This window comes from Adiantum capillus-veneris, chromosome 18 (genome assembly GCF_014529385.1).
Source record: "Adiantum capillus-veneris isolate H3 chromosome 18, ASM1452938v2, whole genome shotgun sequence".
Classification (NCBI taxonomy): Eukaryota; Viridiplantae; Streptophyta; class Polypodiopsida; order Polypodiales; family Pteridaceae; genus Adiantum; species Adiantum capillus-veneris.
This window is the reverse complement of record NC_140948.1, coordinates 54,452,169-54,469,624: the sequence shown is the minus strand read 5'-3', so window position 1 is coordinate 54,469,624 and position 17,456 is coordinate 54,452,169. Positions and strand designations below refer to the sequence as shown.

Sequence of the window (17,456 nt, the reverse complement as noted above, 5' to 3'; positions counted from 1 at the left end):
AAAAGGTAATCAATCAGGCGATGATTTCATGAGAAATTCCTTTTATGGTAGCTTAACTACAAGGTCTTCTAGATATAGCTTCTAGTCAACCCTCGAACATGAATACTTGGCTCTCGCGATTAAACAACTTAATTGACCACAGAAAATTAAGAAGCTTACCCATGGTATTAATATTCGATCTCTAGTGCCTTTCGACCGTCAAATTAGCGACCCCAAACTTGTTTAATTTTTTACCTTTACATCTATTTATGCATTTGATTACATTGCAATTTAATGTTCATTGCTGACAAATTGTTTGAAATTCTTTTACCAATCAATTTGTCTATCTAAAACTACATATGCTTTATAATCACTTATGAGAATGCAATTACTGTGCCAATGTTGTTTGATTTTGCAGTGACTGAAGAAGGCTAAGGATATTCATCTCAAATGCTCTTCCACCTCAACGAACGACCTTCGACTCAATAGCTTCCGAGGACGGAATCTACATCAGGAAGGGAGGCATGTTAACCCTCACGGCTCACGGACACCCCATCACCTACGACGGACGTGTATTATGTATTTGGTAGAGTCAGGTACCGGGCTTGTCGGACCAATAGGAAAAGAGTAAGAGTGATCGCCGATGAGAGGCGCACTGTAACTGGGACATTCAAGGGATTAGTTGGCTAAGCATGGGCGCCCAAGTGTGAATGGGGTGAGCTCATATAAAAGCCAACTAAACCTAAAATTCACTCATTCTCTCATTTGTGCAATAGAAGAGTGCTCTTGCTCCATCTCCATCTCCATCTTCTTCTTCTTCACCTCCTCGTGTGTGTGTGTGTGTGTGTGTGTGTGTGTGTGTGAGAGAGAGAGAGAGAGAGAGCGATCGAGCATTGCGGCGGCACGACGGCGGTGAAGCGGTTGAGCACGACGTAGCGGCGTCTCCTTCTTCTTCGCGGCGAGGAATCCTCCACGGCAGGAGCATAGAGCGGTGAGTGACACACCATTGCCCTCTTTTGAGCTTACTAGTTAAGCTAGTTGTGTGCTTGGAGCCGTCTATGGCTCGCACACAGTGTTAGGCAAGGCCCTTGCTTCGACAGTGCGGCAAGGAGCGCACAACAACAGAATCAATAGCGTTTTTACAGCAGATGTCCCATCAGCCTAGCATTTTTGGAGTTGCAGATCATCTAGCGTTTTGCAGTTCCTCGGCGACAAATTCAGCCCTAGCTTCAGCGTTTTCAGTTTTCAGCGTACAGACACCGCAAAACAGCCCCCAAACCTCGCAGATCTCACCTTCCAAAGCAATTTTTCACCGCACGGTTAGATCAGCCCGTTATTCGCAGATTTCAGCATCTGCGTTTTCAGCGCATCGTCGTCGCGTCGTCGTCATTGCCGTCGTAACCGATAAAGAGTCAAAATTCAAAAAATAGCAAATTTGCAGATTTCAGCCCCTAGCATTTTCAGAATTAAACCCATCTCGTCGTCGACATCGTGGCAAGACCATTGCATTCAGACCATTGTAGAGATTTGTGCAATCAATAGTAGACCGCTCTTGCCATAGAGAGTGGGGCCTTCTGAGGAGGGTTTGACAACTATTCTGGTGTCGTATTCTTCTCTCTCTTTCTCTAAGTCTCAGCACCTTCATGCACAATGTTTACCCACTTGTTTGTGATCATTTGCACTCTCTCACTAAAGGACGGAAGGCTCTCCTTTCAGTAAGAAAAAGGAACCCTTGAGCACAGTTCGGAGCACTCATCTTGAGCAAACTTCAACATTTACATCCACTGCACCTTACAATCATACCATTGATCTAATACCTGGAAGCACACCACCGAACCAGCCACCTTATCGTGTGAGCCGAGCCCAGTATGAAGAGATTATGAACCAAATGAAAGACCTCTTGGAAAAGGGTCTTATCCAGCCGAGTACTTCACCTTACTGCTCTCCGGTGTTGTTGGTTTTGAAGAAAGACGGATCTTGGAGAATGTGCATTGACTACAGAGCTCTCAACAAAATCACCATCAAGAACAATGTCACGTGACACATCCAACCCTGTGTGTCCATGGACAAGCTAGCATGACCAAGGTTCAGTTCAATCAGATCAGTCTAGAATAGGAAGTGATCTGGCACTTTTGTAAGTCTGTTCGCAGACCGTGCATGCCAAGAGATGCTTAAACTTGGTAAAAAAGTTGAATACTAGATTAGATGCATATCCTCTGGCACAGCATAATCATCAGCATTCCCATCAAATTCCATCACGATCATTTTACATGGCAGAAAACCTATTTTCCCTATTTTTGACATTTTTTACTTATTTATTAAGTGATTTTTGTTGGGAAACTAGGTAGGGCAAATTCCATAAGATAATATATAAGGAAACCAGCGCTAGCATTATCTTGCAGAAGTGGAAGAAGTGCACAAGGCAACAGGTTTGCAGCAGGCATCTCTCCCTCTCTCAAGCAAGACTCCTTGAAGCTCTGGCGTTTTCCACCCTATAACCTCAGCGTTTCCAGCAAGCAAGACCAGCGAATTTCAGCCATCTTCTACAGCGATTCCCCATCAGTAGAACCAGCGTTTTTCAAGCAGTAGAACCGTTGCTTTGCAAGCCTCAAGACCAGCGTTTTTGTACAGCCTTAAACCTGCGTTTTCAGCCCTGCATGGTGGCGTTTTTGGATCAGTACATCAACGTTTTACACCTGCAGCAGTCAGCGTTTTTGGACCAGCAAGGGGCAGCGTTTTGCGACAACAAATCAGCCAATAAGGAATAGCAGAAGGAAAGCCAATCAGCCAGTCACCGTCATCGTCCCGTCGTCTTCACAACATCCAGTTTTCAGCCTTAGCATCGTCGACCTCGACGTAGCATCACCAAGATTTGCATCAGCATCTTGTACCAGATTTGTGCAATCAATAGCATAGACCGCTCTCGCCATCAAGAGTGGGGCCCTTGGAGGAGGGTTTGACAACTTTCTGGTGTCGTATTCTTCTCTCTCTATCTCTCAGTCTCAGAACCTTCACTCACAGTGTTTATCCACTTTGTTTGTGATCACTTGCACTCTCTCATTAAAGAACGGAAGGCTCTCCCTTCCCTAAGTACAAGGAACCTTGAGCACAGTTCCGAACACTCATCTTGAGCAAAGTTCAACATTCACTTCCGTTGCACCTTACATTGGTATCAAAGCTTGGGCAGTGTTCTGTATCAATCAAGGAAAGAACCACAGAATTTTTTTTGCTTGTTGCGGTCGCACGTAACCCAAGTCCTCTTGGGCATGTCGATTCCTAATCGTGTTTTTGAAGAGTGACAAGAAACCCAAGAAAGAAGGGCTTGTCCAGCCTCCCCTTGTGCCTCTTTTCACTCACTGAGAGCGGACTGTGCACTTAGCGGCCGGCCAATCGACGTGAGGTGGGAAAAAGCAACCTTGGTGTGAGTGCAAGGCCGCCAAGGGGTGCGCCCGCGGGAAAGAGCAGAACTCGAGTGAAGAGAAGATCCTTCTCTAACACAGATTGCAAGCGAAAGAAGAACCTCAAGACCCTCGAGAATCTCAAGAACTCAAGAACCTCAAGAACCAAGAACCTCAAGAACCAAGACCCACAAGAACCCAAGTTCCTCGTAAACTTAAGAACCCGAGACTTCAAGTGTGTGGTCATCACCCTAAGCGGAACGGATACTTCGCATGGAGGTGATGAGCATGGGAGTGGCGAAGAAGAGTTTTCCACACCAGGAGGGTTTTCCGACCCTCCCCCTTCCCCATCTACGCCACGGTTTGCACCAAATCCTATGGAGGCTTTGGTCAAGTCGATGATGGACATGATGGCACGACAAGAAGCGACTCGCGTTGCCTTGGAACGCGAGCGCGATGAGACGAAAAGAAAGAAAAGCAGAAAGAAAGGCGGCTATTGAGCAAGCGCGCTTGGAAGCCGAAGACACACGCGAGGTGCAGAGAGACCTACGCATGCAAGAGTTGGTCCGACAGGCTCTCACCTCAAAGTCCGAACCAACCAAAGATGTTGGTAATTCATAAAGTGGTGCAAGCCGAGATTCGGACTCCAACCACCTAGTCACAGAGAAGTTGACTTTCAATAAGTATAATGGTAAGATGGATGCTACAGTTATTCATTCTTGGTTGCATCAATTTAATGCTTATTTTGCGACAACTAATAAGACAGGAAATAGCAAGGTTTTGACGGCAGCTATGTACCTTGCCGGTGATGCAATCAATTGCTACCACGCATGGCAAGAGGCATAGTTGGCCGCGCAACTAGAGGAAGTCGACGATGGCGAGCCCCTTTCTTTCAATTGGGCCGACTTCCAAGACAAGCTCAAGGCGCGGTTTATGCCACCCCAGTATCTCGCACGGTTGAAAGACGATTGGCGCAGTCTCAAGCAAAATTGTATGTCAGTTATGTTTTTCTCTAATCGTGTTTTGCAGCTCGGCACCCAATTACCCAAATCGGATGATGAGCGCAAAGGGGCTTTCATTTTCGGATTGGACGACTATATCAGATTTGATGTCGAAGTCCTCAACCCAATCGATCTCAACAAGGCGGTAGCGATTGCTCTCGCACAAGAGATGAAGCACAATAAGGGAAAGCTTAAGGAAACCAAGACTTCCACAAGTACCTCTCAGAACGGTAAGAACGGTAAGAACGGTAAGATTGGTAAGAACGGTAACTCTTCTAACCAATCTTCCAATAGTCTCTCAGAAAAGAACTCTCAAAATGAACCCAAGGGTAAAGCTAACACAATTGCTAAACCTAAGCTCACTCCAGATGAAAAGGTAGAACAAGGAATTTTAAGTGGATACATCACATCGGAAGAGCAAAGCACTTATTCTAAGGAAGGTCGTTGTTTTCATGTCACATCAAGGGTCACATAAAAAGAACATGTCCTAAGCTTGAATCTAATGAATCTAAAGAACCCACAGAACCCACTTCCTCTGTCAATGCAATAAATGAGAACACAAGTGTGACCCAAGTCTCTCATGATCCTCCCATTGATGAGTCTCTCATTAAGTGTTATGGTCATGTGAATGGTCAACGTTTTGTCATATTGTTTGACCCAGGCAATATGCATGATTTGATTAGTGACTCTCTTGTCGAAAGAGCCCGCTTGGACATCTCCTTTCGAGGTGTCGGGCTTCTCTCCCCATATGGACTCTGTCATCATGCAAGAGTGCCTTGATGTTTTGTTCACTGTTCAACAAGTGTCCTTCCGCAGGATCTCTCCTCTTTCAGGATGTGATATGCTTTTGGACATTCGATGGTTTCGTGAGCATAACCCTCTCATTGATAGGGCGGCAAATACATTCATTTTCAATGCCAAAAGTGACTCTCCCCTTGTCATTCGTGGAGAGCAAGTTCTTCATTCTTCGTCTCTCATTTCTAATGTGCAGGCGAAAGATTGAAAGGAATCAGGATTCAGGAGACAGAGACTCTCTCAGTCTCGTCTTCTCCAAGGCACGACACACAGGAATTCCATGATTTGCATGATAATGATAAGCATGTTGATTTGCATGATCAAGATGTGATTTCTCACAAAGATGATGGTTTAGTTGCTACTTTGTTTAGTAAAGTAAAGCTAACCCCATTGCAGATTCGATCAATCACAAGGAACCGATCTTGGCTCTCGAGTCAAGGTCCAAAGCACCCCCACAGGAAGTATTATGTGTTTGAGTGATTAGTCAGCACGCATTGTTCGAGTGTTTCATTCGTGACCGTTTCCCGTATTTTAGTCAACGTCTTTATGTGATCCCTTTTCCTAGGCATGCCATATTGTACGTTGAGCACGATTCACTCATCAATGAGCACGAATGTATGCGGATTTCTCATGAAAAGCAGAAAAGTATGCATTCCAGGAAGTCACATTCCATGTCTCTTCCTTGGCACGACACAATCGTAGAGAGAGCACAAGAAGGATTGAGCATCAAGCATAGGCATTTTCATTGTGATTTCCCACAGTAGATTGATTTAGAACAGAAAGTCAAGATTCGACCCCATTGTTTATGTATGTTTGATGAACGGTTTGGCACTCCGTCTCTTTGTTCATCTCCATTGCATGCACAGTCATTTAGGAAGCATAGAATTTTTCGAGTCACTTTATATGAAATGGGTATGTTCATGTTTTTGTGTTGAAAGTGGTTTCAAGAATTTTCAGCCTCGGAAACACAGCATGATCATCAACATTCCCATCAGATTCCATCACGATCATTTTACAGGGAAGAAAACCTATTTTCCCTATTTTTGACATTTTTTACTTATTTATTAAGTGACTTTTGTTGGGAAACTGGGTAGGGCAAATTCCATAAGATAATATATAATGAAACCAACGCTAGCATTATCTGGCAGAAGTGGAAGAAGTGCACAAGGCAACAAGTTTGCAGCAAGCATCTCTCCCTCTCTCTCAAGCAAGACTCCTTGAAGCTATGGCGTTTTCCACCCTAAAACCTCAACGTTTCCAGCAAGCAAGACCAGCAAATTTCAGCCATCTTCTACAGCGACTCCCCATCAATAGAACCAGCGTTTTTCAAGCAGTACGACCAACGTTTTGCAAGCCTCAAGACCGGCGTTTTTGTACAGCCGTAAACCTGCATTTTCAACCCTGCATGGTGGCGTTTTTGGATCAGTACATCAGCTTTTTACACTTGCAGCAGCAGTCAGCGTTTTTGGACCAGCAAGGGGCAGCGTTTTGCCATAGCAAATCAGCCAATAAGGAATAGCAGTAGAAAAGCCAATTCAGCCAGTCACCGTCGTCGTCACGTCTTCTTTACAGCATCCAGTTTTCAGCCTTAGCATCGTCGACCTAGACGTAGCATCACCTACATTTGCATCAGCATCTTGTACCAGATTTGTGCAATCAATAGCATAGACCGCTCTCGCCATCGAGAGTGGGGCCTTTGGAGGAGGGTTTGACAACTTTCTGGTGTCATATTCTTCTCTCTCTATCTCTCAGACTCAACACCTTCACTCACAGTGTTTATCCACTTCATTTGTGATCACTTGCACTCTCTTATTACAGAACGCAAGGCTCTCCCTTCCCTAAGTAAAAGGAACCTTGAGCATAGTTCGGAGCACTCATCTTGAGCAAAGTTCAACATTCACTTCCACTACACCTTACAAATAGATTTCCGATTCCTAGGATCGATGAAATTCTTGACCAACTACAGGGATCCTCTCGTTTAAGCAAGATCAATTTGAAGAGCGGATATCATTAGATCCGAATCGCACCGCGAGATGTCTACAAGACAGCTTTTCGGACGACCTTCGGTTTATTCGAGTTTTTGGTGATGCCTTTTGGGATTACCAATGCTCCAACGACCTTCAACCAAATGATGGACAAGATTTTCAAAGAGTACAGATCTTTTGTTGGCACTTTCTTTGACGACATTATTGTCTTCTCCAAGGATGAGGCAGAACATAGAGAACATCTGCTACAAGTCTTTCAGGCATTGCGGGATCGCAAGTTGGTGATCAATGCAAAGAAAAGTGAATTTTTCCTACCAGAGATACACTTTTTTGGGACACATCATCTTAGCAACAGGAGTGCAAATGGACCCGGCCAAGATAGAGACTATCCCTGATTGGCCCGATTTGAAGAATGTCCATGAAGTAAGAAGCTTCTTGGGCTTATGTTCTTACTACCGGCGGTTCATTAGAAAGTTTGCAGAGGTTGCTTTCCCTTTGCATATTTTGACACAGAAAGGAGTCCATTTCTCGTGGGGACCCACAGAGGTGACTGCCTTTCAGACATTGAAAGAGAAATTGACTAAAGGACCATTTTTAACTTTGCCGGATTTGCAGTAGTCATTTGAAGTATACTGTGATGCTTGTGGTCGTAATCTGGGTGCGGTCTTAATGCAAGAAGGCAATGTCATTGCCTATGAGAGCCGATTGTTTTCAAGGCCGGAATTGACAGCACAGATATATGAGAAAGAGCTTTTGGCGGTTATCCATGCTCTTACTCAGTGGCGACATTACCTACTCGGAGCCGATTTTACGGTCTTCACAGATCATCAAAGTTTACGCTACTTCTTGTCACAGAAGCAGCTATCGGAAAAGCAGATGCGGTGGGCGAACATCTTGTCACAGTTTCACTTCTAGATTGTCCATGTGCAGAGAAAGAAGAATTTGGTGGCAGATGCTTTGTCCCGAAAGCCGTTGATTCTTGCTATTTCCGCGATACATCATAGGAGCTTCGAGGATATGGTCGATCAGTATGCCACAGATACAGATTTTGCAGATATTTTCACTCGGATATGGAATGGGGAGGTAGTAGCGAGATATTCCATTCGAGATGGCTACTTGATGAAGAAAACAATGTTGTGCGTTAAACAACAGTTAAGGGAAAAGGTTCTAACCGAATGCCACTGTCCACCATTTACGGGTCACCGGGGCATTGCTACCACCTTGAAAGGTGTGGAGAGATACTTCTTTTGGCCGAGACTCAAGAAGGACGTGGACGATTTTGTACGCAGTTGCTTGTTATGCCAGAAGGTCAAGTTTGACAGGCATAAAGCACAGTGATACAATGGATTTCATTTTTAATCTCCCGAGAACACAGAGTGGGCAAGATAAGTATCTGGACTGTTATTGACAGATTTAGCAAGCAAGCTCATTTCATTCCAGTGAAGAAAACAGTCAGCCGGATCACTTAGCGAGACTGTTTGTGGCCCAGATCTTCAGATTACATGGCATGCCTGAGACAATTGTCTCTGACAAAGATCCCCGATTCACGAATTTGTTTTGGAGGAGATTTGGGAAAACATTGGCACGCGGTTGGAGTTCTCATCATCTTTCACCCATAGACAAATGGGCAATCAAAGATTGCAAATTCAACCGTACTGGATTTATTGAAGTCTTACATCTCAGATCAGAAGACTCAATGGGAAAAGTATTTGTCCTTGGTGGAATTTGCCTATAATAACACGATACACTCTTTGACGGGGGAAGGCGCCATTTGAGATTATCGAAGGTGTTCCGAAGGTTGTACTCTTCCTAAGCACAAAAGATAAGATTTTTGAAGCCAACCAGTACACGAGGGACTTGGACACAGCTTTTGCCAAGGTCCGAGAGGCTTTAGAGAAAGACATAAAAAGGCAGCACATCGACATTGTCGCGATTTGAAATTAGAGGAGAATGATTGGGTGCTCTTACGTTTTGAGAAGGCACGCCTGAGAAAGAAAAAGAGAAAGGACATGCTTTTTCCAAAGCTTAGCATGCGATTTTATGGACCTTTCCAAATTTCCAAAAGATAAATGATGTCTCCTTTAGACTGAAGATGCCCGATACTTGAAGGATTCACAATGCTTTTCGTGTGAGTCTCCTGAAGCCTTTTAAAGGCGATGTGCCCGATGATGGGGAGCCAAATGAGCAACCCGAAGTGGAGAAAAACGAGGAGATATTCGTTCCAGAACAGATATTGGCACATAAAGATAGAAAGTGTAACAGACTTGGACACTCCAAGTCAAGAATCAATCACGACAGCACCAAATAACCACTTCAAAACAATTCACAGATCACAATAGATTTACACTGGCCCGACGGAGTTCCGTGCCTAGAGATATTGGCCAGATGCTAGGTCCTCCTCCATCCACTTCGCATCCAATGCAGAATAGTTCTTGAACTTAACCAAGAACCGCCTTCGAACTTTACCTTTAGTCTTCGTATCCTTATGTGTCAAAATCTGTTCAAGAACAAGGATCTCCTCATTTTCTTCCACTTCGGGTTGCTCATCAGGCTCCCCATCATCAGGCACATCACCCTTAAAAGGTTTCAAGAGACTCACATGGAATGCATTGTGAATCCTCCAAGTATCCGACAGTTTCAATCGAAAGGAGACATCATTTATCTTTTCAGTGATCTGGAAAGGTCCGTAGTATCGCATACTAAGCATTGAAAAAAAAGCCTCTCCTTTCCCTTTTTCTTTCGTAGGCGTGCCTTCTCAAAACGTAAGAGCACCCAATCATCCTCCTTCAGTTTCAAGTCGCGACGATGGGGATCCGCTGCCTTTTTCTGTCGTTCTTGAGACTTCTGCAAAGTCTCGCGAACCTTGACAAAAGCCGTATCCAAATCTCGCGAATATTCATCCGCTTCAAATATCTAATCTTTCGTGCTCAGGAAGGATGGAACATTTGCAGCACTTTCAATAATCTTAAATGGCGTCTTCCCCGTCGAAGAGTGTATCGTGTTATTGTAGGCAAATTCCATCAAAGGCAAGTTCTTTTCCCATTGAGTCTTCTGATCCGAGATACAAGACTTCAATAAATCTAAAACCATTGAATAGGCAATCTCAGATTGCCCGTCAGTCTGCAAGTGGAACAATGACGAGAACTGCAACCGCGTGTCAATGTTCTCCCAAATTGCCTTCCAAAACAAACTCATAAATCTGGGGTGTCTGTCGGAGACAATCGTCTCAGACGTGCCATGTAATCGAAAAATCATCGTGATCATTTTGTGTTCTCGGGAGATCAAAAATAAAATCCATTGCAATACTTTCCAAGGGGCGGGTGGGTATGGGTAAAGGCTGTAACAATCCCTATGCCTTATGCCTGTCAAACTTGACCTTCTGGCATACTAAGCAACTGCGCACAAACTCTTCCACATCCTTTTTGAGTCTCGGCAAAAAGAAGTATCTCTCTACCCCCTTCATGATGGTAGCAATGCCGCGGTGACCCGTAAAAGGTGGACAGTGACATTCAGTCATAACCTTTTGCCTCAACGGTTGTGTAACGCACAACATGGTTTTTCTCATCAAGTAGCCTTCCCAAAGCTATTGTCTCCCCATCCCGTATCCGTGTGAAAATAAATCTGCAACATCTGTATCTTTCTCATAAATCTATGCTATCATTTCCGGCCTAGAGAACAATCGGCTCTCGTAAGCAATGACATGGCCTTCTTGCATTAAGACCACACCCAAACTACGACCACATGCATCACAAAATACTTCAAATGACTTCTGCAAGTCCGGCAAAGTCAAATCTGGTCTTGTAGTCAATTTCTCTTTCAATGTCTGAAAGGCAATCACCTCTGTGGATCCCTACGAGAAAGGGACTCCTTTCTGTATCAAGAATATGCAAAGAGGAAGCAACCTCTGCAAACTTTCAAATGAACCGTCTATAGTACGAACACAGTCCCAAGAAGCTTTCAACTTCATGGACATTCTTCAAATCGGGCCAATCACGGACAGTGTCTATCTTGGCCGGATCCATTTGCACTCCTGTTTGCTGAGACAAAGTGTCCCAAAAAAAAAGTATCTCTGAAGCATATGATCTCTGTGTTCTGCTTCATTCTTGGAGAAAACAATGGTATCATCAAAGAAAGTGCTAACAAATAGCATGTACTCTTGAAAAATCATGTCCATCATCCGATTTAAATGTCGCAGGAGCATTGGTTAAGCCAAAAGGCATCACCAAAAAAACTCATATAACCCAAAAGTCGTTTGAAAGGCTGTCTTGTAGACGTCTCCCGATGCGATTCGGATCTGATGATATCCACTCTTCAAGTCAATCCTGCTAAAGCACGAGGATCCATGTAACCTGTCGAGTATATCATCGATCCTAGGAATCGGAAATCAGTTCTTGATGGTGATTTTGTTAAGAGCGCTATAATCGATGCTCATTCTCCAAGATCCGTCTTTCTTCAAATCCAACAACAGTGGAGAGCAATACGGTGAAGTACTATGTTGGACAAGACCCTTTTCCAAGAGGTCTTTCACTGGGTTCATAATCTTTACATTCTGTACTCAGCTCACACGGTTCGGTGGCCGGTTCGATGGCGTGCTTCCAGGTATCAAGTCAATGGTCTGATCTTCAAGCCCTCTAAAAAACAATCGGCATGAGTGTGGAGAAAAATCTTGGCGTTCTTTTGATCAGGTCAAATATTCAACCTTTATCCATCGTTCAGTTCTCTCCCAAAAGAATGAGTAAAGAAATTGAAGTTCATCAAGTACAATCTCTAAGCTCTTCATTTATCAAAGTCGCTTTCTCGACCTGGTAGTCAACCAGGACGTAGTTCTTGTGGTACCAAGGGATCCCGAGTAGAACGTCACTCGCGTGCCCTGAACACCCCTGTCATTGCAAACGAAGTTTGCCAATGCTCGGTGTAATGGCAACATCCCATCCGGGTGCCAATCGAACTACCTCCACCTGTGGCGTCAGTCTGTCGAGCGTAATTCCAAATCGAGCCACCAATTCCAAGTGAAAAGAAGTTGGCCTTGGCTCCTTCAAAAGAGCTTCCTGATCCTTCACTTTGCCCCAAAAGCGGCAAAGTTTGTACTTTCATTCATTAGATTCGATGCAGGTCCCACGCCATGTGGTACCAATTCTGCCTTTTCTGCCACGTTCCTCAACTGCTCTCGAACTCTCAGGCCTGTCGTCGTCTTTATCATTCTGTTCTTTCTGTGCCTTTTTAGGGCACTTCGCAGAGATATGTCCATGTTCCCCGCATCCAAAGCACTTCCCCTCTCTGATGAAGCGAGCTCTCTCCTCAGGAGTAAGCTTGGGTCATGCATCTTTTTTCTCTGGGTTGCTCTTTTTCTTTTTACTTTCCTTCCCAGAAGTCTGTTCGGCTCGTTGTGTCATGGCCTCATCTGTGGATAGGTCAGACTGCCAGAGTGAATGGCAAAGCCTCGCTTCGCATGACTCGTCAACTCTTGAATAGAAGTTGACTTCTGTTCCAAGCAGTGATCTTGGATCTCTGTAGGTAGACCCAAGGTAAACCGCTCAATCTGTTCTCTGAAGGAGGTCTTCTTGAATAAAGAGGCGGGTAGAAAAGAGCTCCAGAATCTTTCACAGTAAGCATTGATTGTATCTTTCTTGGTCATCCGAAGATGGTTCCAAGCAGCTCGTACATCTCGTTCATATTCTTGTGTCAACCAAGAAGAAATAAAAAGCTTCTTATTTTTCAACCATTTAACTGGCGCAGTCTTGTTTAAAAGAAGTGTGGACCACCAAGTACGAGCATTCCCCTTAAAGTAAGAGGCACCTCTTCGAATCTTGGAGTGCTTTGAATAGCGTCCTCCCGCGAAAGCGATGTCAACCTGCTATATAAAAGACAAAGCCTTCGAAGCATCTGAGTATCCTTGAAAAAGTATCAAACTTGATCGAGTGGCCACCTTCCTTAAACTCTCGGACTTTCTTGCTTTTATCTTCGAGAAAGTCATACTGGTTGGCTTTGTAAAAATTCTTCTTGTTCGCATAAAAGTTTCTGTCATCCGAATCTAAGCTATCTGTAGACAAGTCCTCGGTAGAACTATCAGTCTCAGGGCGAGATTTAGCCTTCTTTGCCTTTTTCTTGCCCTTTCAGAAGCTTTGTTTCTTGCTTCGCTTTTTACCTTTTCTGTCTTCTTCGCTCGAATCTAAAGAGCTAGAAGAACTGTCAGAAGAAGAAGAAGAAGAATTGGGTACTCCTTCAAATCGAACACACTTCTTTCGTTTCTTTGCCTTGTCAAAAGTCGACTGACGACCCAAATATCCCGAGAAGTCAGTGCTTTTCTTTTGCTTTTTGCCGTTCTTTTTGGCTTTCTTTGGCGCGTCAAAAAGCTGAGCAATTCGTGCATCAACCACCTCTTGTAATTCCTTCTCTGAGTATTGTTTGTGATCAGAAGGTTTCTTGAGAGCGGGTTTCAGGGGTGGTGTAGTGGTTTTCTGCCACTGCGCATGCACTTCCTGAAAAGAAGTCTCGCTCATATATTTTGTCGATTTCGGATCCTTCACAAAACTGAGCATCATCTTTGTTGCATCGCCAATCAATTGACAATGCTTCATCTCTCTTTGCTCCGCGTGAGTAGGCCGAGGCGGGCCACACTCTGTCGAAATCTTCGTTGTGATCCCTGTCCGCATCTCTAGATGCAGAGGGAGTCAACTGATCCTTGCGTGAAGCCATAGGTGCCGCGGAAAAAAAAAATTTGGGGATCGTATTTCCCGTAGAAGAGAAATCGACTGTGCTCTGATACCACTGTAACAGACTTGGACACTCCACGTCAAGAATCAATCGCGATAGCACCAAATAACCACTTCAAAACAATTCACAGATCACAATAGATTTACACTGGTCTGGCGAAGTTCCGTGCCTAGAGATATTGGCCCCAAAGACTGGCGCCCCTTGCGGTATTTCTTTATGTATTAAAAATCAATGTCAGAGTACAAAGAGCGGTTAGGGTTTCACTCTCAGACTCTGCGTCCAGATACTCTAAGAAGTGAGGCCCTCACCGCATATTTAAATGTTACAAGGGATGCCCAAAAGCAGAGCCCCAAAAGCTTGAAAGCAAAAAAGCAGATTCTCTCTCTCTCAATGAGAGTAGCAATAAAGCATATTCTCTCTTTATCTCTCTTCCAATTTTCTTGCAAAGCCAAAAAGCAGAGATTTGCGTCGCTCAAAAAAAACAAAAAAAAATTTTATTTTTTTTTCACCTCCGCGATTTCCAAAAATTAGGGTTTCTGGCAAAAATTAGGGTTTGCAGGAATTTTAGGGTTTCTGGCAAAAATTAGGGTTTTTGCTATCAATAGCCATGTCATCACTTTGTGACAGAAAGATAAAAGATAAAGTGATAAGGTGGTTCTTGGTTGAATTCAAGAACTATCCCGCATTGGATGCAAGTGGATGGAGGAGGAGGAGGACCTGGTAGATACTCCTCAGATTGTGAACCTTTACGTTGAAGCTTTTGGTTTAGCATAGTCTATTCCAAATCGAACCCCAAACTCAACTTGGGCGGAATTTGGTGCAATGAGTATGCACAAGAGGGGAGTCGCTCCACTCCTTCGTCAACAGATTGCCCCGATTTTTGATACTAAAGTCACTGATGTCTCTTTTGAGTTTCAGGGATACTGTGAGCTGACAGTATTCCGCTATAATCACTATAAGAACTGAAATTCCCGATAATATGATACTGATTTGTTCTTGACTTGTCTAAGTGCAAGAACTGATAGACGAACTGACCATAGCATTTCCGTTTGAAAGATCTCGATAGACATGGTTGCAATAAGGATTAGTTAATCGGACATCTATGAGATTCCGAGTGGATCTAGATGTGATTGCTAAATATGTTGCCGATTAATCATGGTCTGAGTCCGAATGAATTTTTGAATGTGATTTGTTATGTGATGTCAAGAGATGTTCAGTGATGTGATTGTCGATTGATACATGTGCTAGATGTGTGTTCCTAGTGCGTCGATACTAACAGCCAGTGTCTGCTAAGACAGTTTATGGCCTTTGCCTGTTTTGCAGACGTAATCGAGGGCGATTACAATGCTTTCAAGAGGGGGGTATGTCACAAACTGGTGACGTGGCTGGCCTTTCCGGTGGCATACACACAACCTCCCCGGCTGGCAACACGTGACAGCAGTGTACGGACCCGTGATTTGCGGCGCCATTTGCGACGGGGAAAGCGGACTACTGACGTGGCTGAGCGTATGGATCTCCGTAAAAAGTGACGGCTGTACAAATTCTCAGCTTTTGCGCAAGAAATCCTACGCAAGTGGAAAATAGCAACTTTTTTAGCATTACTTTATTTTTAAGCCTATTTTTAAAAAGATGGCAGCTTTTGGGGCTTTGCTTTTGGCATCCCTTGTAAACCTTTAAATAAGTGGTTGGGCTCCCACTCTGCAGATCATCTGGACGCAAAGTTTGAGAGTGAGAACTCTCCCACTCCCTTGTACTTTGGGCACAGATTTAATACAAAAAGAAATATCGAAAGGGGCGCCAATCTTTGGGGCCAATACCTCTTGGCACGAAACTCCGTTGGGCCGTGTCAAATCTAATTGTGAACTCGTGTCGAGGTAGATTCTTGACTTGGAGTGTCCAAGTTTGTTATAAAAGGAACCATCATTCAAGCTAAAAGGAATCACAAACCCAAGGAAAGGAAGTAAACCGAGATCTTCATCGTTTCAATTCCGCTGCACCTGACACTATCAGAGTGGTGGATCTAGGAGAAGACTGAGAATCCAAAATGTGAGCACAAACGCCAATGGTCCAAAGAGTGATGCTGCACATAATAGCAAAAATTGTATCCCGCCGGTAGAGGTCCGACTGACTGATGACCTGCATCTGGAATCATCTATAGAGTGCTTGGTCTAAATTGCAATGAAGTAAGTATTAAGACCAGATAAGTCAGTGAGCCTTGAAAAAAGGTGTGTTACCCCGGAAATTGCAAAAGCCATGCAACTGCCCCTCATGTCACGAAACCATCATGTATGCCCACTCTAATCAACAAACAACACACTGGCTAAACATTTAGGCAAACCAAGAAACAATGCCTCAAAGACTCGGGCTATAAAGTTCTCTCTCTCACACACACACACATCAGCGCAAGTAGCATTACATGCATAGAAGCAGTATCAGGCCAGTCTTAAATAACACGCTAATTTGCTGTGTGAGGCTGGCGTTCCTTCAACAAGTGCTGTCTCTGCAAGGTTGTGAGTCAACCACAAGTCAGAGCCAAAGACACTGTGTCTCCTCCATGGCCGTGCCTAAGTCATGGTCTTGAAGCTTTAGCCAGTGAGTTCGTCAAAGCTATTACGCCAAGCTTGTGTATTACGAACAGTTCTATTCAAGAGGGCCGCCATTATGAGAATTATGGTCTCGTGAGATTTCCGAATTGCTCTCTCTCTCTCTCTCTCTCTCTCTCTCTCTCTCTCTGCAATCGCAAACAACACATCCTAAAGCAGAGAAGCTTACCAGCAGAGAGCAGACGGACAGAGCGGGAGAGGAGAAAGAAGAGCGTCTGATTGCCTTGCAAATGTTCCTCCAGCTCTTTGCAAGTTTTACCTTAGGTTTGTCTAAGTATTGTACAACGCAAGAGTAAAAGAACCAAATGATGAAATCAAGAGGCGAGCAAGGCAAACAATGTCCGGGGGCACGCTGGGCGGCGGCAGAAATGTGATGCGCGCTGGCAGCAAATCAAAACCACGCACGTCGGATGTTGTGTTCACATCGTGCGGCGGCAACATGGTGTATCTTGTGCCAGCGCAATACTTTCGACCCCCAAATTGGTTGACTTGGCATTTCACCCTTCGATTTTCCTCCAACGTTCGTGCTTAACGTTAACAAAAAAACAAACACCTTCCCTCCCCCCCCGGCCCCGCCCCCCCCCCCGGTAATGGAGTAGCAGAAATTAAAAAAAAACACTTTTGTGGAATTACTTTGTGAGCATAGCGGGTGAACTTAATTGATGGTAGCAACATAAACATAGCATTTAATTAACTTGGCATGAACATACTTTTGCAAGAGAGAGAGCTTAGAGAACATGACAACATTTGAGAACCGGATTTATGTGGAGCCGGTCCCCCCTCCAATAAGCATTTGTATTATAGTTTCTCCCATCAAGAGAGACTTGTTACAATACAATTTTTGTGTTCCTTGTGACCTAGGTGATGCAATGAAGATGGAAAGCTTCATGCATCACGAGCATAACATAAGCTTTGTGGAAAGCATTAACTATCCCAAGACCTCAAACACCTTCGAAGGTGGAGAGAGCTAGCCGGGAATGA

The 17,456-nt window shown here is 44.2% G+C and overlaps 1 protein-coding gene across 1 annotated transcript in view; it reads right to left on the bottom strand.

The window, feature by feature from the left end:
- LOC147435680 (uncharacterized) overlaps nt 1–16,782 on the bottom strand; it is a 54,792-nt gene extending 38,010 nt beyond the window's left edge. The window contains exon 1 of the mRNA XM_086488671.1: nt 16,645–16,782. The gene's annotated coding sequence lies outside the window, so the exon portion shown is untranslated. The remainder of the gene's footprint in view (nt 1–16,644) is intronic.
- Nucleotides 16,783–17,456: the final 674 nt, after the last annotated feature.